We start from the raw sequence: 21,316 nt of genomic DNA, 5'->3' as shown, positions 1-21,316 counted from the left end.
TCTATTCCAACCTTCTCATTTTTCAAATGAAGAAAATGCGGGAAAGAAAGTCAACATGACTTACCCAAGGATTCATGAGTAGTAAGTGGCAGAACCAAGATTTAAACTCACATCTCCTGATTTCAGACCTGATAACAGAATCAAATGAAGATTTTTCAATGTTAGGAGAGAATTGTGTGAACTTATAAGAAGATAAGCAAAAGTTAAAGAGATACTAAAGATGAAGGAGGAGAATTAGGTGGCACAGTAGATAGAGCATTGAGTCTGAAGTCAGAAAGACTCATCTTCCTGAGTCTGGAGAAGGAGAATGTCAAACCTTTCTAGTGTCTCTGTCAAGTAAACCCCAAAATGAAGTCACAAAAAGCTGGACACAACTAAAATGCCTGAACAACCAAAAAAAGATGAAGGAAAGAGAAGGAATGATAAGGGGACCAATCCTGAAAGGAGATGATCAAGAATAGATTCAGAAGTGGAGGTGCTGAGTGTAGCAGGGAGAAAGACCTCATCATCTCTGGGGACTAATAAAAGAAAATAAAACTATTAAGGATGTGATGTAAAAGGACCTTGCAATGTTGAGAAGAACTCCCAACTGATCACCTTACACAAATCCTCTATGGAATTAGGTTGGATAAAAATCACAAATAAAAATAAAGTTGCATGTGTATCATTGGCTAGTGAGGGAAATCATTTATCAATTTCAGAATGATCTGGGAATGAAAGTTGTTTTTATCAGTATCTTGGGAAATCTTGCCTCTGTAATAACTCCAGTCCCAAGGAGAAAATCCAGAAAAGAAAAATTCATATTCAGATTATTTGTTATTTTTTAACCTATCTAAACACAATTTTAAGAAAGCTCCCAGAAGAGAAAAAAGCCAACAACTATGCAAATCGGTGGAGTTGGGGATTGACAGAAAATTTAACAATCTTGGAAAGCTGCAAAAAAACAATTTCACAATCTCTTTTCTCTTTGCTGAAACCATTTCTGCATATGGATTCAGCCCAGTCTAAGGTCACTTTGGACAGTTAAGTCATGCAATGGATAGAGTGCCAGACCTGGAATCAGGAAGACTCATCTTCCTGAGTTAACATCTGACCCCAGACGCTTAACTAGTTAGATGACCTTGGGTAAGTCACTTAATCCTGTTTGCCTCAGTTTCCTTATCTGTAAAATTAACTGAAGATAAAAATGAAAACAATTCCAATATCTTTGCCAAGAAATCCACCAATAAGATCATGAAGTATTAGACACTACTGAATTATGGCTAAACAAATAAGCATATGCTACTATTGGAGTATACCAAAAAAGAAAATATAAAAAATAGCCTCTGCTCAAAAGAAGCTCACAGTCTAATGACACAGACAGCATGGAAACAACTTTATACTATCAACACAGTTGGATTCAATCAGAATTAAAATATATTAGAATTAAGGGAGATTGTGAAATAGTTTCTATCAAAGGTGAAATTATTCCTGGAACTTGAAGGAAGCTAAAAGATGAAATAAGAATGGAGACAACATCTCAGGCATGGGGAATTGCAAGTGTAAATGCAAAAGAAATGAAAAAGTTGTCTTGGGCAAGCCCCTTAACCCCATTGCCTTGGGAAAAAAATGAAAAAGTTAAGACAGAGTGCTTTGTTCAAGGAACAAAAAGGAGGTTGGTGTCACTGGATCACAGAGGGGTTTTGTTAAGTTGTTTTTCAGTCATGTATGATTATTCATGACTCCATTTAGGGGTTTTGCTTTGTTTTGGTTAGAGAGATTCTGGAGTGATCTACCATTTTCTTTATTTTTTTTTATTTTTAAATTTTTTTGCAAGACAATTGGGTTCAGTGACTTGCCCAAGGTCATACAGCTAAGTAAGTATTAAGTGTGTGTCTGAATTCAAATTTGGACTCGGGCCAGTGCTCTATTCACAGCATCATCTAGCTGCCTCTATCATTTTCTTCTCCAGTTCATTTAGCATTTGAGGAACTGAGGCAAACAGGGCCAACTAACTTACCTAGGGTCACCCAGTTAATAAGTATCTGAGGCCAGATTTGAATTCAGGAAGATGAGTCTTCCTTGTTGCCAGAGTGCATTGGGGTATAAAATTTAAGAAGACTATAAAGATGGGAAGGGGAGGCAGGTCATGAAGGACTATGAATGCCTAACAAAGGAATTTTATTTTAATTCTGAAGGATAGAGGGAACCACTAGAGTTGATTATTTTTTTTGGGGGTGGGGTAATGAGTGGTTTTCTGAGATGCTTGTGAGGGGTGACATGATCATACTTTGCTATAGAAAGTTCAGTTTGGCATTGAATGAAGGATGGTCTGAAATGGGGGGAAAACTTGTAGAAGGAATACCAATCTGAAGACCATAGAAATAGTCCAGAAACAAGGTAATGAGAGCCTAAGTTAGATTTCTGGAAGTGTCAGGGTAGAAAATATGGCATATTTAAAAAACATCATGAAAGTAAAAAATGACAATACTTGGCAACAAATTAGATAAGGAGATGAGGTGAGAGAAAGTGAGGATCTGAGAATGATGCCTAGGTTGCAAGCCCAAGGGACTGGAGGATGGTGGTAGCTTCAGTAGTAAAAGAAAAGTTAGGGAGAGGAGAGGATTTGGGTGTAAAGATAATGAGTTCCCATATTTCCCAGAAGGAAGAGGAGAGTTGGAAGTAATAAATAGGGAAAAAGAGGAGTCACTAGGTAAGTCAATCACCTGCAAACCAGACTTGGTCCTAGCTTAGAATGTTAATGCTACTTAGATGGAAATAAGAGTCCAAGATAAAGCATGCAATTATTTGGTTCCAAGATTATAAGAAACCTAGATTTTGATCTTTACTAATTTATTTACTTGGGTATTTCTCTGAAATTATTGAATTTATTTCTCTGAAGATTTTTTAGAATAATATGAATTGCTACCTGCTTTGTAGAAATGTGCATGAAGATATATAAACATTAATTCTGGTTCTCAAAATCTCCAAATTTACTGAGAGAATATCACCTACATGTCATATGGTTAATAAAATGTAAAACTGCTCTATGAATCCTTTTTTCCCTAATCTAATACTAAGTGTTCTCCTAGCAAGGCTATCAAATCAGTAATTGTCTACTTAGATTATTATTCCCTATGTAACCCTAAACTTCTAAATAATGACTTGGGAGTTAATAAGAAGTCACACAATTCTAAAGCATGCCCCATCAATTTTATGCTTGCAGATTGTACTGATAAACCCTAGGGGAAACTCTGATTGCAGGTTGTTGGGAGACTAACAGGGCTCCATCACAATATTACTAACAGCTCTTGATTATTTATAGACTGGCTATTTATGGGACAGCTATGTAGCTTACTAGATAGAGCACTGGACCCAGAGTCAGTAAGCTATTAACTTCTTGAGTTCAAATCTGACCTCAGAAGCTTAGCAATTCTGTGACCATTTTTAACAATGCAAAATTTTCAAATTGAAAGTAATTTGCTTAAATTATCTTTGAACATTAACATACAAAAAGTCTCATTTTATTTCAAAAAATTAAAAATACTTCCTTAGTTATTTACTAAATTTAAACCTGGAAAAGATTATTGCACTGAAGTTTACAACCCCTTATTTTAAACAAAAACAAAAAAAAAGATTAACATTTCAGAATAGCTAGGCAAGATTTTCCTTTTTTAAAAAAATTTTTCTTATATTTCTCATAGCACTGACTATTATTGTTTTCTTTATGTCTTTATGTAAGTTGTATTTTATTAGATTATAATCAGTTATCCAAATTTAAAAGTTGTACAAAATATGAAAATATTGTGTAGAGTCTTTCTTCAGCAGATGGATTATTTTGGTGTTGAAGTCATGGAGTAAGATTTTTCTAAAATTTCTTTTTCATTTGGAATAATAAAACTTTCTTTTCAGTCTCAGTGTTATTAGCTTCAAAGGCATTTAAGATTCCCATTTGACTCAGGGCACTCTGAATATTTACAGCATGAATCTCAACATTATTCTGGAAACAACTGATATTGGAAGCATCTATTGAATTCTTAATGTCACTTAATGAATCAGTAAGTGATTTGAATTCAAAGGAATTCTGGTTACTGCCTGCCAGACCCTTGATCTGAAATAACATCACTGTAAGTCTAGAAATCAATTCAGTAAGATTTTCCTTTTCAATGCAGGACTTTCCTGGGGATACATTTGCATGCCTAACAATTTCATGTGCTGCTTCTTTGTACCTGTACCTCATATATGGTAACTGGTCTGTAGGTTGGGGTCCTTAGTATGCAGTAAGCTCATAACAGTACTGCTAAACTTTATGTAAAATTTTGTTTAGCCGTTCAAAATCTAGATCAATATTTGATATCTCCTTTGAAATTCAATGCTGATGAGTGTATAAGAAGATTTCAATTTTTTTTTCTTCTTTTGTGTTCATTTCCTTTAACTTCTGATGTCTCCCGCTTAATCATAAGACTATTTTATAATCCAGTTACTTGGATAAGGACCTCCACTGGAAAAACCACCTAATGTTTTTATATCTGAAATTGGAAGTTTGTTTCTCCACGCTAACTACAGTAACAAAGGATCATTTTCTGTAATTGGCATGATGGAGTCATGAAAAACTGAGAAAGCTTTTACTTTCGTTCAAAGACTTCAAGTGGCAGTTTTATGAGGCTTATTGCTCAGAATTTCATAATAAGAGACAATATGGGTTTCAAGTCCTGCTCCAACAAACTCTATAAATATCAATTATATGAATTAATTATAAAAATTATAAATTATAAAAAAATTATGTGTGTCTACAGCATCTAGCTGTCCAGTAAAGAAGCCATCATAAATACCACATAATTGTACAGTCACATTTGTCACAATGACCAAGGGGAAAGGAATCTTATCTGGAAGATCTTTGAACTGGGAAATATCTGTGACCTTCCTTTGTTGTAGGAGTTGAATTTTTTTGCCGTATCTATTTAATCCTTCTAGTTCCACCTTAAAATACACAAAAGGATACCTCCATGTTTTCTTATTAGTCATTTAATTTTTCCCCATTTCACTCTTACCAACTTTTGGGTCTTTGGATTATGGGGAAATACTCTTTCAGGCACAATCATCATTATCTTCTTTAAATAGTGGTTTACCTATATTTGAATAGAACCATTCATATATCTACCACTTGTATACTATGGAAAGTTTGAGAAAGCTACACAAATAGAAGCCAGTATTCTGTGAAGTTTTCTTGTCTAGTGTTGACATTGTTGCTATGAATTTCTATGGAACTTTGCAGTGCTCTGGTATTGTTTAGGGAAACTTAAATTTATTTCCACAGAGAGGAAGTGTTCTTGTCTTTGGAAATGCTATTTTCTGTAAGGAAATGTATTTTTTCATACTATGTGTTAGATAATTTTCTCTCTTTTTAAATTAACAAATACTTTTGCTGAAGAACTTTCAACAGGTCAAACTCTGACATCCTGAATAAGCTGTGCCAGAAATGTTATAGTCTTCTACATAATTATTGGTGAGGCAATTTGACCTTGGAATCTATAAGACTTGCATTCAAATTTTTCTTGAATTAATTAAATAATTAATTTACCAATTTTATATACATAAAGATAATTTTCAACATTCATTTTTGTAGACTTCCCCCCATTCTTCCCTTGCCCTAACCAAAAATAGCAAGTAATCTGATATCAGTTATACATGTTTAGTTATGTTACATTTCCATACTATCATGATATCAAAGAAGAATTAGAACAAAAGGGGAAACTTTGAGAAAAAAAGACAAATTTTAAAAAAGTTAAAACAGCATGCTTTGATCTGCATTCAGATTCTGCAGTTTTTTTCTCTTGGTGAGGATGGCATTTTCCATTATAGGTCTTTTGGTACTGTCTTTGATCACTGTATTGCTGAGAAGAGCTTAAGTTTGAAATAATTTATCATTGCATAATGTTTCTACTAAAGTTTACAATGCTTTTCTGGTTCTGCTCTCTTCACTCACTATAAGTTCATATAAGACTTGAAGTTTTTCTTAAATCTAACTGCTAATTATTTCCTATAGAACAATAATATTTCATTATATTCATATTGTTCAGCCATTCCTTAATTGATGAGCATCCCCTCACTTTCCAATTCTTTGCCACCACAAAATGAGCAGCTATAACTATTTTTGGACATGTGGGTCTTTTCTCCCTTTTTGTGATCTTTTTTTGGATATGGACCTAATAGTCTTGCTGGATTAAATGGTATATACAATTTAACTGCCCTTTGGGCAATTTGATGTCCAGAATGGTTAGATCAGTTCACAATTACCCCAACAGTGCAATAGTGTCCCAATTTTCCCATATTATGACTATCCATAACTTTAATTTCTTCATCTGAAAGCTGTCTGTTCATATCCTTTGATCATTTATCAATTGGAAATGACTTAATATTCCTATTAATTTGACTAATTTCTCTATCTGTTTTGGAAATGAAACCTTTATCAGAAATGCTGATTGTTAAAATTGCTTCCCAGTCTGCTTTCCTTCTATTTTTGGTTGCATTGGTTTTATTTGTTCTAAAATATTTCAATTTAATGTTAACAAAATTATCCATTTTGCATTTCATAATATTATCTATCAATCGCTTTTTTGGGTCATAAATTCTTCCCTTTCCCATAGATCTGACAGGTACACATTTTCTTACTCTTCTCATTGACTTATGGCATCACCTTTATGTCTAAACCACGTACCCATTTCAATTTTATCTTTGTTTAGGTTGTGATATGTTGGTCTATGCCTAGTTTCTTCCATACATACTGTTTTCAAATTTTCTTAGCTGATTTTTTGTCAAAAAGTGAGTTATCTCAGAAGCTGGAGACTGAGTTTATCAAACAGTAGATTATTATAGATATTTACTCTTATGTCTTGTAAAACTAACCTATTCCAGTGATCCAATACTCTATTTCTTAGCTAGGGTCAAATAGTTTTGAAAACTTTTTTATAATATAATTCTAGATCTGGTATAATTTAGCCACTTTCCTTTGTATTATTTTTACATTTGTTCCCTTGAAATTTTGACTTTTGTTCTTCCAGATAAGTTGTTATATTTTATATCTCTATAAAATAATTTTTGATAGTTTGATTGGTATGACCCTGAATAGGTAGATTAATTTAGGTAAATAATAATTTTTATTGTTAGCATGGCCTTCCCATGAGTAAAACATTTTTTCATTTGTTTAGATATGAGTTTATTTCTGTGAAAAGTGCTTTGTAATTATAGTCATATATTTTCTAGGTTTGTATGGCAGGTAGACTCACGGATGTTTTATATTGTCTACAATTATGTTGAATGGAATTTATCTCTTGCTACTGAACTTTAATGATAATATAAAGAAGTGCTAATGATTTATGTGAGTTTATTTTATATCATACAACTTTGCTAAAGATAATTTTTTCAAGTACTTTTTTAATTGATTCTCTAGGATTCTTCAAGTATATCATCATATCATCGGCAAAGACTGAGAATTTTGTTTCTTTATTGCCTATTCTAATTCCTTTAATTTCTTTTTTTCTTTTAACACTAAAATAATAAGAATAATTACTTTACCAGAATAGGTTAAAATGGGCATTTTTACCCCTTACCTTTTTGGGAATGCTTCTAGCTTATTCCCATTACATTTAATACTTGCTGATGGTTTCAGATAGAGATTGGCATTCAAATCTTGCTTCTGACATTGTCTTGCTATGTCATATGAAAGTTACTAAACCTCCTTGAGCTCCAGTTTTGTGGTCTATAAAAAAGCAGATAATTGTTGTGAGATCAGTGAGAGAATGAATGGGAAGTGTTTTGTAAACTTGAAACAGTTATAGAGTTGATTTTAATTGTGAATTTAATTTATAATATAGCTTTTAAATCAACTAAGCAAATTAGATAAGCATTTGCCAGCATTAAAGATTTTAAAATAATGCATGATTTAGAACATCACTAATTTTTAACTGTCATCACTACTTAAGTCAAATTCTAGGCTTTCATACAATACACCTTCTTATTTCTAAGTACTATAGAAAGTTTTATAATACACAATTTGGTGTTTATGGAGCCTTTCTTAAAATATACACCTAGAAATGGAACCTCTAGGTTCCACACACACACACATATATATATATATATATATATATATATATATATATATATACACATACCATAGGGTAAGAATATTTTTGGTATTTTTTCACTTGATTTCAAAATGTATTCTATAATAGTTGAACAAATTTATAGCTCCACCAACAGTCCATTAGCATTTCTGTCTCTCTTTTAACTTTCCAGTGTTGAACTATTGCAATTGCCTCATAATTAGTCTCCTTTACCTCACTTTGTCCAATCTATTATCCACAGAGATGATATGTGAAGTCTAATTCAGACTATGCCACTTCTGTGATCATGAAACTCCAGTTGGCTTACTGCTTTTGATAATTATTTATTATGAAAGATATACCTATTTAGCATACTAAGACCTTTGATATGGGAAGTTATGGCTTCATCTCTTAGCATTCTTCAACAAACTTAGATGCAGGCATTGAGTGATAAAATGTTACAATATGGAAAGAACCTTTGAGATCATCTTTTGTAAACCCCTTCCTCTTCCAGGAATCTGCCCTACATCATTTGTAACTGATGTCAAGAAGACTTTGCTTGGATAAATGTAGTAACAGGGAGCTCATTACCCACTGAGGTAGTTCCTACTGTTACACAGCTCCAATCTTTAGACTTATTTACTGTATTGAAATGAAAGTAGAATCCTTCAAACTTATTTGTTCTAATTTTGCCTTCTAAAGCAAGTTTGTTTTCTCTTTTCTAAAAAATGACCCTTCACACTTTTGAAGATAATTATTAAGCTTCTTCTTGTTCTTTTATTCTCAAAGTTAGTCACAGTCCATTTAATCATTCTTCCTGTTGTAGTTATATCAGAATATCTTTCATACTTGTAGGAAAAATAAATAAATAAAAGTAAACTAAAAAACAAAAAGTGGTTCTCCTAAATATATTACTTATACCTCTTAGAATGCAAATTCCCTTTTTTGGTTGTTTTTTGTTTTTATTTGTAACACAGCATGTTTTTATGTAATTAGTAGGTTGTTTCATTCATTCATTCATACCTAGAGGTATACTTGCCTCTTTTAATATGTTAACAGCCTGAGGGGGCAGCTAGGTTGCACAGTGGATAGAGCACCAGCCTGGAGTCAGGAGGACCTGAGTTCAAATCCAGCCTCAAACACTTAATAATTACCTAGCTATGTGACCTTGGGCAAGTCACTTAACCCCATTGCCTTGCCCCCCCCCCACAAAATGCTAACAGCCTTAATTTAACTCAGTACTTCAGAGAAACCAGTTTTCTTTTTTATTCTTTATATGTCCACACTCACAAATGGCAAAGAATTGAATCCTTGGAAATTGGTGTAGGACACCATCAGAGGACCTGTGTTCAAATCAAAACATTACCTATGTGATCTTAAGCAAGTTATTTAACTATCTGCGGTCTCAGTTGCTTTATCTGTAAAATAAGGTGATTCGACTAGATGGCCTCTAAATTTTCTTCCAACTCTTAGTCTATGAACTTATGAACATATGGTGTATCCCTATGATAGAAGGTATGTTTGTACATATTATTCTTTAAAACAGATATTTTACATATATGTTTACATTTACATAGATACATGATTGTAATAATAGAATATTTACAATCAATCCAAATAAAATGATGTCAACACATTTTGAAACACGCATATTAGAAATCTAGAGGGGCAGCTGGGTGGTGCAGTAGATAGAGCACCAGCCCTGAAATCAGGAGGTCCTGAGTTAAAATCCAGCCTCAGACACTTAATAATTACCTAGCTGTGTGACCTTGGGCAAGTCACTTAACCCCATAGAATTGTCCAAAAAAAAATTCAGCAATGAAAATGTTACATTTGCTTCAGATTCATGTTATTGAGAATCACTTAAACAATGAACACTTCATCAGAAATGTTATACTTTTACAACATTGGTTTAATGATTTTTGAAAGGTAGAGAAAGGTAGGGGAAGTACATCATACTTGAGAAAGAATGTATTTGTTTTGCTTCATTTGTCCTTAAAGCCACTTAATAGTTCTAAATTACTGTAAATGACTTTCTGAATTTGAATGAATCCTAAATGCAAATAAGTATATTTCCATTTTTGTATACTTCAAAGTTCATATAATTAGGAAAAAATTCTGTAAAGAAATTGAGTATTTTGAAAGGTTGTTATAATCCTTTTTATTACCCAAAATTGTTCAATATATCAAGATTTCTCCTTAAAGATTCTTTATGTATTCATTTTATAGTACTATGAAATTTCTTGTTTTTCTATTCAAATAATCTTTTTGTTCATTTGTTTTATTTTTTGTTTTTGCAAGGCAATGGGGTTAAGTGACTTTCCCAAGGTCACACAGCTAGGTAATGATTAAGTTCCTGAGGCCAGATTCTAATAATCTTTTTTTAAAAAAGAGTTTTCAAACAGGACCCATAAGTATAAGGATATTTATAGCAGTTCTTTTCTGGTGGAAGGAACTAGAAATTGAGAGGATGCCCATCAACTGGAGAATAACTGAACAAATTACGGCATGTAATTAAGATGAAATGCTATTCTGTTTTAAGAAATGATGAACATGACGCTCTTAGTAAAAACCTTGCAGGAGCAAATGCAATGGGAAATATTTGTTCTCTCTCTCTCTCTCTCTCTCTCTCTCTCTCTCTCTCTCTCTCTCTCCCCCCCCACTGTGTGTGTGTGTGTAAAATAACATAAATGTTATAGAATGATCAGTTGTGAATGATTTACCTTTTCTCAGCAATGATTGGACCTAAGAGAACTCTGAAGGACAAAAATGCTATCCATCCCAAATATAGAGCTGATGATGTCTGAATACAGACTGAAGCATGCTTTTCTTTAAGTTTATTTTTCTTGAGGTTTTTCTTTTTGGGGGGTGGGTTATATTTACTTTTATAGCATGACTATTGTCGTAATGTTATTCTTTTTTTTGACAGAGAAAATTATAGATTTTATTCACGAATCCTGCAGGATACAGGTGTGAGGCACAAGGTGGGGTTATTACAGCAGGTATATTTAGTCTTCAGAAACTCTTTCCCCTACATCTGGATTTTCATAGGCTCTCAGACTTTGAGTTACAATCTAAGAAGTTCATCCATTCCATGACATGTCCCTAATATATATCATACCCCCCCACACATCTTGGGACAAATGTTACAGTGATAAACCCCATTCATCACAGGGAGTATGTTTTTCAAGAAATATATTTTAGTCTATATCAAATGACTTGCTTTCTCAATGAGGGGGTTTGGAGTGGGAGGAAGGGAGAGAATTTGAAACATTGTGGTTTTAAAAGTGGAAACTTTTTTCATGTAAGTGGGGAAAAACAAAATACAAAATACAAAAGAAAATAACAGTTTTCAGGCATTATTGTGATTTAAGAACAATGTTCTCACAATGCTTTCTTTTCAGTTGGGAAAAAGCAATATATTTATCCACTTCGGTATTCTGGGAATATTCTAGTATCTATAAATTAACATAAAATCTATTACTAGATCTATGTCTACTCAATCTAATCACAGTGGTCAAGAAAGTTCCTATAGTTATCTCCTATAAGGTTTGCAGGGACTTTAATAACTGTAACAAGCCAGAATAGTCACTTTTTTACTTAAAACTAGGAAAAAGCATGCTATTTGGAAGCAGTTAGGTATGTAACACTGATATATAGGACCTCCTCTGTGATTACAGAGGAGATTAATATAGTCAATAAATATCTAATGTTAGCATCCAAAAGGGAAAAAATTGTCTTGTTTAATGAACTGGCAGTATTTACATGAAATAATGGCAAATTGAGGCTTTATTATGAGAACAGCTTCTATAGAGAAGCATATTTGTTTTTCTTGTTAAATAAGGTTCTCTATGACAACCTCCTTGGATAAGCAAGAGGAGCAATAAAATATATATTCTTAGCAATGCTCATAAAATAAAGAAAACCTGGGTTTGATTCCAAGCTCTACTACTTAATTAGGAGAATTGAAATTTTTTCTTAATTTTCCCTCTTTTGGCTTCAGTTTCTTTATATTAACAAGAGTAATGACTAGCCTATAGTGCTTCAAAGTTTGCAGAATACTTTACATATAACCTATCACTTGATTATCATAATAAACTCAGGAATATAGGAACTATTACATCTCCCTTTTATTTATAAAGAAACTGACACTAAAATATGATAAACAACTTTACAAAAGTCACAGTACTAAGAAGGATCTGAAATAGGATTTGAACCCAGGTCTTCCACTCTCTCCACTGCAATGCAAAGCTACCTATAATCATCATTTGAAGGGTTTTGTTGTGTTGCTGTAGTCATTTTTCAGTTTTGTTCAACTGTCCATGATTCCATTTGGGATTTTCTTGGCAATATATACTGACTTTCCCAGAGTCACATAGCTACTGAGATCAGATTTTGACTCACAAGTTGAGTCTTCCTGACTCCAGATGCAGCACTCTATCCACATCACCACCTTGCTGCCTCGTAAAATGGTTAGGATGGGATAATGTTCTCTAAGGTGCTTTCCAAAGTAGCAGTTTATGAGTTTCTGAGATAACTTTCTTCAAAGAATTCAAGAGATTGAATGTATTTAGAAGCCATCCAGTATAACCTATATTCAAACAAGAATCTTCTCTATACCATTTCCAACAAATGGACATAATTTTTTTTCTTAAAGATTTCCACTTAATAGACTAGGTGCAAAAGCAGGAGATGATTATAGTAATCTGCTGTTTGATAAACCCAAAGAGTACAGCTATTGGGATAAAAACTCTCTCTTTGATAAAAATTGATGGGAAAATTAGAAGTTAGTATGGAAGAAACTTAGATTAGACCAACACCTAACACCCTTTACCAAGATAAGATCCAAATAGTTACAGGATTTAGACATAAAAAACATACTATAAGTAAATTAGAAGATCAGATCTATGGAGAGGGGAGCAGTTTATGACTAAGAGTTGGAGAACATCACCAAAAACCAACTAGATGATTTCGATTACATCAAATTAAAAAGCTTTTGCACAGATAAAACCACTGTAACCAAGATTAAAAGAAATGTAGTAAATTGGGATACAATCTTTGCAACTAATGACTGACAAAGGACTTATTTCTAAAATATACAGAGAACTGAGTCATATTTTTAAAAACAAAAAGCCATTCCCCAACTGGCAAATGGTCAAAGGATATGCAAAGGCAATTTACAGATGAGGAGATCAAAGCAATCCATAGACATATGAAAAATTGCTCCAAATCATTCATTATTAGAGAAATGCAAATTAAAGCTTCTCTGAGGTACCACCTCACACCTCTCAGACTGGCCAATGACCAGAAAGGGTAATGATTATTGTTGGAAGGGTTGTGGGGAAAACTGTTGGTGGAGCTGTGAACTCATCCAACCTTTCTGGAAAGAAATTTGTAACTATGCCCAAAGGACAACAAAAATGAGCATGCCCTTTTACCCAGCAATACCATTACTGGGTCTATATCCTGAAGAGATGATGAAAAAGGGTAAAAATATCACTTGTACAAAAATATTTATAGCAGCCCTGTTTGTGGTGGCAAAGAATTGGAAATCAAGTATATCTCCTTCAATTGGGGAATGGCGTAGAAAACTGTGGCATATGTATGTCATGGAACACTATTGTTCTATTAGAAACCAGGAGGGATGGGATTTCAGGGAAGCCTGGAAGGGATTTGCATGAGCTGATGCTGAGTGAGATGAGCAGAACCAGAAAAACACTGTATACCCTAACAGCAACATGGGGGTGATGTTCAACCTTGAAGGACTCATTCATTCCATCAGTGCAACAATTGGGAACAATTTTGGGCTGTCTGCAAAGGATAGTGTCATCTGTATCCAGATAAAGAGAAGTGGAGTTTGAACAAAGTTCAAGGACTATTCCCTTTAATTTAGAAAAAAAAAAACAGATGTCTTATTGTCGGGTTTTGTTATCTCTTAGACTTTTTGTCTCTTCCTTAAGGATATGATTTCTCTCTCATCACACTTTATTTGGATCAAAGTACAACATGGAAACAAAGTAAAGACTGACAGATTGCTTTCAGGGGGGAGAGGAAAGGAAGATTGGAGGAAAATTGTAAAACTCAAATAATATCTTTAATAAAAATTAAAAAAAAAAGAAATCACAGACCAAAAACGCAAGAAAAATAAAGTTAAAAGTTTTTATGCCCCCCCCCAAGAAGATTTCCACTTAAGGAGAGTTCAAACTTATGAGGCATTCTATTCTATTTTTGGTCTAATCTAACTAAAATTATTCTTTATACCAAGCCCAAATCTTCCTCTCTGAAATTTTCAGTTATTATATAGAGTTTTGTCAAGCAAAGCACATCCAATCACTTTTATATAATAGAATATTAGAAATGTGACAACAGCCACCCCCACTTTTCCCCAAAATCTTCCCTTATCCTGCCTAAATATCCCCAGTTCCCTCATGACATTGTCTCTTGTTCTCTCAGCAACCTGTTTTCCTTCTTGTATGTTTGCTCTATCTTATGTTCATCTTTACTAAAGTGGATCAGCCATAACATAAAAATAACTTTACACATATGATCCAACAAAGGCAGAGTAATGCAAAACTAATTTTTTGTTTATATCCATATGCTTCTATTAATATAATGCAATGTTTGTTTTAGAGTTTTATTTTATTTTATTCTGTTTTGGGCTACTTGCTAAACTGCTGACCTATAGACAGAGATTCAATTTTCCTAAAATTTCCAGAATCTTCAGAGGATCTATTATCTAGCCATTGTTCACTTATTATATCCTTGAAAAGTTGTTTTTTTTTTTACCTGACTGTAAAATTTTGCATTCATCACTAACAAAAACCAACTTTTTAAAATAATTTCTGTTGCCCTTCCCTACTCTTTTGGATTGTGATTCTTTCTTCCAATATGTTCAATATGTTCTCTATCCTTCCTAACTTTGTGCTGTTTTCAAATACAACATATATGTCAGCTATGATTTAGTCCAATAATTCACAAAAAGTAGTGAAATATTTAGAATCATTGGCAGACAAATCTCTACTGAAGGGCTCCAAGATGCCCTTAATGAATTCATTAGTAATTACTCTGAGTCAGATCTTTCTACCGGTTCTTTTTTAAAAAAATATTTATTTTTCAACCAATTCTTAATGTACCTAACTGCACTGTCACATCTTTACATATTTCCTATAAGAATATGATTATTATATTAGGTTGTAAGCTCCTTGAGAACAGGGATTGTCTTTTGCTTCTATTTATATCTCCACAGTTTAGCAGAGTATCTGGAACATAGTAGGTAATTTATGAATATTGATCAATTGATGGATATCATATTTATACCATCACCCACATTTATGAAATGCACTCCCTGCTTACCTCAAATTCATAGAATTATTCTTTTCCTTCAAGTTCAACTCAGGTACTATCTTCCTCATGAAATCTTTCTTGAAATCTATACTTACTATTTCCTCTCTATATTTTTTATTTAAATATCTTATATTTATTTGGATTTATTCTCTTCATATTTGTTGTGTTTATATTTATATCCATATATATTTATATCCATTTATGTAATCTCCTCTACCAGAAGGTAAGTTCCTTGAGAAGAGTAATCATTTCATTCTTTGTATTAGTAGGGTTTCAGTGCCTGGTACATGTGCACTAAATGATTGTTTATTGAGAGGTTGCCCTTAGGGGGCAACTAGGTGGAGCAGTGGATAAAGCACTGCCCTGGAGTTAGAAGGACCTGAGGCCAAATGTGACCTCAGACACTTAATAATTACCTAGTTGTGTGACCTTGGGCAAGTCATTTAACCCCATTGCCTTAAATAAAATTTAAAATAAAAAAGAGAGGTTGCCCTTAAGGACCTTATATTTTCCTGAAAGGGGAAGGGGAATCAGCATGTCCATGGATCAATGCAGAATATATATTGTATTTGACAAGGGAAATGGTGTACATTAACAATTCAAGAAATCAGGAAGGGCATCTTAAAAATCTTGAAAATGGCTAGTTCTAGAAGCAAAGATAAGAGATAAACCACATTCCAAGTATAACCACCATAATAAACCCTGGAAAGGTATAAAGGCAAGAGATAGAATGTGTTTATAAGATATCAAGTACATGAGTTCAGAATATGGGATGCCTGAGGAGAAGCAATGCTCATTCAGCCTAGAAAGATTTATTGGAGCCCAATTGTAAATTCTGGCATAAATTTCCAGAAAGAGGAGCTGTCATTTTATTCTGATACAATTGGAAACTCTTGAAGTCTCTTGAGCAAAGGGGATGAAATGATCAGACATGCATTTTAGGAATGCAAATTTGAAAGCCACATGAAAGTTGGATGAAAGAGAGGAGACTAGGAAAGAGAGGAATGAATTAGGATACTCTTTTTTTAAATGACCAAGTGAATTAGTAGAATTCTAACAGGAGTGATAAAAAGAGAATGGATGTAAGAAATATTGAGAAAGTGAATCTGACAAACCTTAAATTCTGATTAGAGTAAAAGAATGAGATAAGCATTTAGATTATTAGTTTCATTGACTAGAGAAATGGACTTTGTTTAACAGAAATAGAAAGTGGGAATAGAGTTCAATTTTTCAAATATTGAGTTGTCTATTGAATCTTGTAGTGAATATATGCAGCAAGAACTGTTGGTATAGGACTAGATATATAGATTTAGAATTGATCTGTACAAAAATTGTGCATGGATCCATAAGAGTGGACAAGATCAAAGGGAATGTGTGAGAAGAGGGAAGAGAATAGGACAGAGCCCTTGGCTAAACCCAAACAGAGCTAAGACATGAATGGTGATCCTATGAATGTAACTGAGAATTGCTCAGAAAGGAAGAAAACTATGATAGCACAGTGCCATGAAAATCCTAGGAGGAGAGATTATCCAGGAGAGAGCAGTCAATAATACCAAATGCTGCCAAGAAGGTAAGGATAAGCACCAGGGAAAGGTTGTTGTAGTTATAAATAGAAAAATCACTAGTGACCTTGGAGAGTGCAGTTTCATATTATCTATATAGAAGTAAACCAATTTTCAAGGGTTGCAAAGTATGAGATGGGAGTTATAGTCAATGAGAATAAACAATTTTTAGGAAACTTTCTGTAAGTGGGAGGGAAGATATAGGATAAGAACATAAGGGGATGTTAGAGTTCAGTGAAAAATTTTTTTATTTATTTTGTTTGTTTTGGTTTAGGATGAATGAAATTTGACTATGGTTGTAGGCAGCAGTGAAGATGCCAATGAACAGGAGAGACTGACAATTAAGGAAAGTTGATAATTTATGGAAACTAATCTGAAGGAGATGAAAGTGACATGATTGAATGTACAAGTTTGCATAGCAAGAAAAGTCACTTCTGAAAATAAAGAATGGCAGGAGAAAACAGAAGTTGATGAAAGAAGCAACTTAATGGCACAGTGGATAGAGCACTAGTCCTGGAGTAAGGAAGACCTGAGTTCAAATGTGACCTCATACCCTTAATAATTATCTAGCAGTGTGACCTTGGGCATTGCCTTGAAAAACACCCTCATTGTCTTTCAAAAAACAATAACAACAAAAAAGTTGGTGATTTGAAGTTGTAGATTTAGGAAAAAGAGGAAATTCTAGATGATTTCATTTTTCTTTCTCTTCTACTGAGAAAAACTAGGTGAAAGTAATATAGGTGACTTGAGGAGAAAAAGAACTTTGCAATACTATTCACTGGGAGTAAATATTCAAAATTCTATTTGGATCACTATTTTCAGGAATGTAATTCAAAATCAGAACTTCATGGCTTTAAAATCAGCATAGAGACTGTTAAAATACAACACTTTTCTATCCAAGAATTTATCTTTATTGAAACTCTTATTCTCATAGCCAAAATATAGCATTAACTTTGATGGAGAACTGTGGAAATCTGAAGTCAACATTGTTTCCTTCTTCATTGTCTTTTGGTTGTTTCTACTCCAATCCAATAGTCGTAATATGATAGTGACACAAAGCTGAAGACAACTGGGGTCATGCTAATATGTGCTCTATCTGGGCATTAATGACTGTTCTCTGAACTTCTCTATAGGGTGATTTCTCTATAGCATACTATTAATGAAACTACAGAAAACCCTTGTACCTGGATTAGCTACAAAAAAACAATTTATAGCTAGCCACTTTTCACCAAATAGTCCAATCTGCCAGTAATAGTGTAGCATCTTGAACATTCTCTAAGATCAGTAAGAGGGCAGTTAAAGGTGAACAAATACACTATAATGACTTAAATCTATTTCTATATATTTTTAAGGCCTGCAACATGACCTTGACCCTATTGGAGAGAGGTGCTGATGAGAAAAATCCCTGCCTGTAAACAGTACAGTTGCCTTTGGTATTAATTATGTCAAAAAAACCACTTCAGCATTTCTAAACGTGATCTCTCTCTCTGCCCTTACTCTCAGTTTAAGAAGTGGTGACGATAAATAAGGTGTAAATGTATTGTTGGCTTCAGGGAGATGGGAATGAGGTGAAGGGTGAAGAAGCCATAAGACAAGCAGCCAGGGCTGAGGGGTGGGAAGAAGAGAAAATAGATTTCTATTAATTAAAAAATATAAGTGTGAAATGATGCATACATATTTAGATGAGGTCACTGTACTATTAATTATACCTAACTTTTTTTTTACTTTGTTACAAGAGATCTCTCTCATGAAGTAGGAGTAGTTGGTAAATGTATGTAATATAAAACAAAGCACATCAGTACAACTGGAAGTAATTAAAAAATTATAGTTATCCAACGACAATAATAAAAAGCCAAGTGAAGAGCCAGGGCTCATTAATGTCAGGAAGGAAAATAAGGTATAAAATACAACAAGAATACTTTGGAAAAGAAAAAAAACATGTAAATTTCTCACAGAATATAGTTGGGTATAGGTATCCTGCTCCCAGATAACTAAATCCCAAACTTCAGATTTCAACAAGAGTCAGTATTATGAGGGAAGTAGAGGAGAATAGGGTATTTCTGAATTGAACTCTATTTTTGACCTTGTTTCTCAAATATGAAAGAAAGAATGAATGAATACTAAATGATATATTAAGTACTAATTATGTACCAGAAATTATATTAGGCATTAAACATACAAATATAAAAGTAAGTGTCCCTTACCTTAAGAAGTTTATGTTCTTATGATGGGGGGGGATAACACAAAGAGGAAAAACTGTGATTGGGGAGGAGAAATTTGATCTAAGCAGGTCTGATTGCCATAAATTTTCCAGTAATAAAAGTTATATTAATTATATTTATGTTTTAAGAGTTATAACTAGAAAGCAAGAAGGTACAGGGGCACATCTGGTGTCAGGAAGGAAAACATGGCAAGATGTTCAAAATAGAGATATTAATATTATTAGATGGGATCTGATAGTACTGTCTGTGCCTAGTTAAATATAATAGGTGAGATGAATTTACATTCATTCAGTATAACTCAACCCCAGTGTCAAGTCCCAATGATGAACGGATATCCTGGGGGTCTGGTCAAAGGAAGTATTACAGATGGGGGAAAGAAGGACAGCTACATTACAGAAGACATATTGCTGTATAAGTTAGCAAATGAAATCAACGAGCATTTATCAAATTCCTATAAAGAGCTAGGCAATGCTAAGTGCTGGCTAAGATGACTTTTTTATTACCTTTTCATATCTCTAGGCATCAATCAGAGTCCTCTTACTATTACTATCAACAGTTTTGGAGGAAGGAGCAGTAGGGTCCTCTTATCTGAAAAATGCTAAGTATTTACTTTATGATTAGGGTGTCTAATATAAACACTATATAAAGTGGGAAATATTGTCAATAGCAGCATATAATTGACTTAATTTGATCAACCCAATAGAGAAACATTTTTATGGTTCCCTTTTTTTTGTTTTTCTTTTTTCAGAGAGGTCTTGATATTATTCATTGGATGACTTTACATATTATATAATTATGTATTATATACTTTATATATAGAATTCCTCTTTTAAAAAATTATTAGCTTGATAGAACTCAACAAACATGGACATTTTCTTATAAAAATAACATAAACAGAGAATATTGTAAGAAACAGTCTATTAATGTTGAGAGAAATTGTCTCACACTCAAATAGAAATGAGTTCCATTTAATGATACTGAAGGATCCCTGCTAACTATATATTAACAGAAATGACATTAATATTATTTATGTCCTATTGTATTTTTATTTATTTTTTAATTATTTCCCATTTTAATCTGATTTAGGTCCTATACGATAATGTTGCTGAAGGCTACTTATTTGATGTCTCTTTTTCCTGCATTCCTTCATTCAAATCTGTAATAAATAGCACTAACACTTTTCTTATTCCTCTTCAGAATGTCTTCTTTAATCTATGTATTTAAATTTTTTAAATTGATGCCCTTTTCTTCTTTTGTGTTTTTTTTTATTTACAAGCTTCTTGTATTTACAATTCAATGTCAGTCTTATTTTCTTTGAGCTGTGTATGCCAAGCCCCACTTTTCTCTGACCATGAATTCATAAGATGGAAGGATCATAGACTAAGGATTGGGAACAATTTTAGCAGCCAATTAGACTAATTTTACAGCTGAAAAACTAAGAACTCAAAAAAAGGTTTAGGATCTTGTCCAGGCTGTTATGTGAAGTAAGTAATAGTCACTTTCCCTCCACCAAGATGTCTCAGATGATCAGCAAATTTAGTGTATGGAGGAACACAGAGAATGAAATTCTCAAAGTGGCAATAATGAAATATGGGAAGAACCAATGCTTTAAGGAAATCAACAAAATATTGCAAAATCAGATGGTATGAATTGCTGAAACCAAACTAAAAGAAAAAAAGAAAAAACAGAATTGTACCATTATTTCCATCCACAATTCATTTAATTTTTTTTAGGAAATCAACAAAATATTGCAAAATCAGATGGTATGAATTGCTGAAACCAAACTAAAAGAAAAAAGAAAAAACAGAATTGTACCATTATTTCCATCCACAATTCATTTAATTTTTTTCATTTTAGAAAGATTTTATTTATTTTTGAATTTTATAATTCCCCCCCAATCTTTCTTCTATCCTCCCACCCCCCACAGAAGGCAGTCTTTTAGGACTTTTACATTGTTTCGATGGTATGCTTTGATCAACGCTGAATGGGATGAGAGAGAAATCATATCTTTTAGAAAGAAACATAAAAGTATAAGAGATAGCAAAATTTCATAAGATAACTTTTTAAAATTATTTGTAATAGTCTTTAGTCTTGGCTCAAACTCCAC

The 21,316-nt window shown here is 33.1% G+C and overlaps 1 protein-coding gene and 1 pseudogene across 1 annotated transcript in view; one reads left to right on the top strand and one right to left on the bottom strand.

The window, feature by feature from the left end:
- The window catches only part of UNC13C (unc-13 homolog C), a 386,872-nt gene that overhangs the window by 188,972 nt on the left and 176,584 nt on the right, over nt 1–21,316 (top strand). The gene's annotated exons all lie outside the window — the stretch shown is intronic.
- LOC141520475 (protein lin-9 homolog pseudogene) lies at nt 3,848–5,267 on the bottom strand (annotated as a pseudogene).

Source organism: Macrotis lagotis, chromosome 4, assembly GCF_037893015.1.
Source record: "Macrotis lagotis isolate mMagLag1 chromosome 4, bilby.v1.9.chrom.fasta, whole genome shotgun sequence".
NCBI classification, from domain to species: domain Eukaryota; kingdom Metazoa; phylum Chordata; class Mammalia; order Peramelemorphia; family Peramelidae; genus Macrotis; species Macrotis lagotis.
The sequence above is the reverse complement of the archived record's forward strand: the minus strand, read 5'-3'. Positions and strand labels throughout refer to the sequence as shown.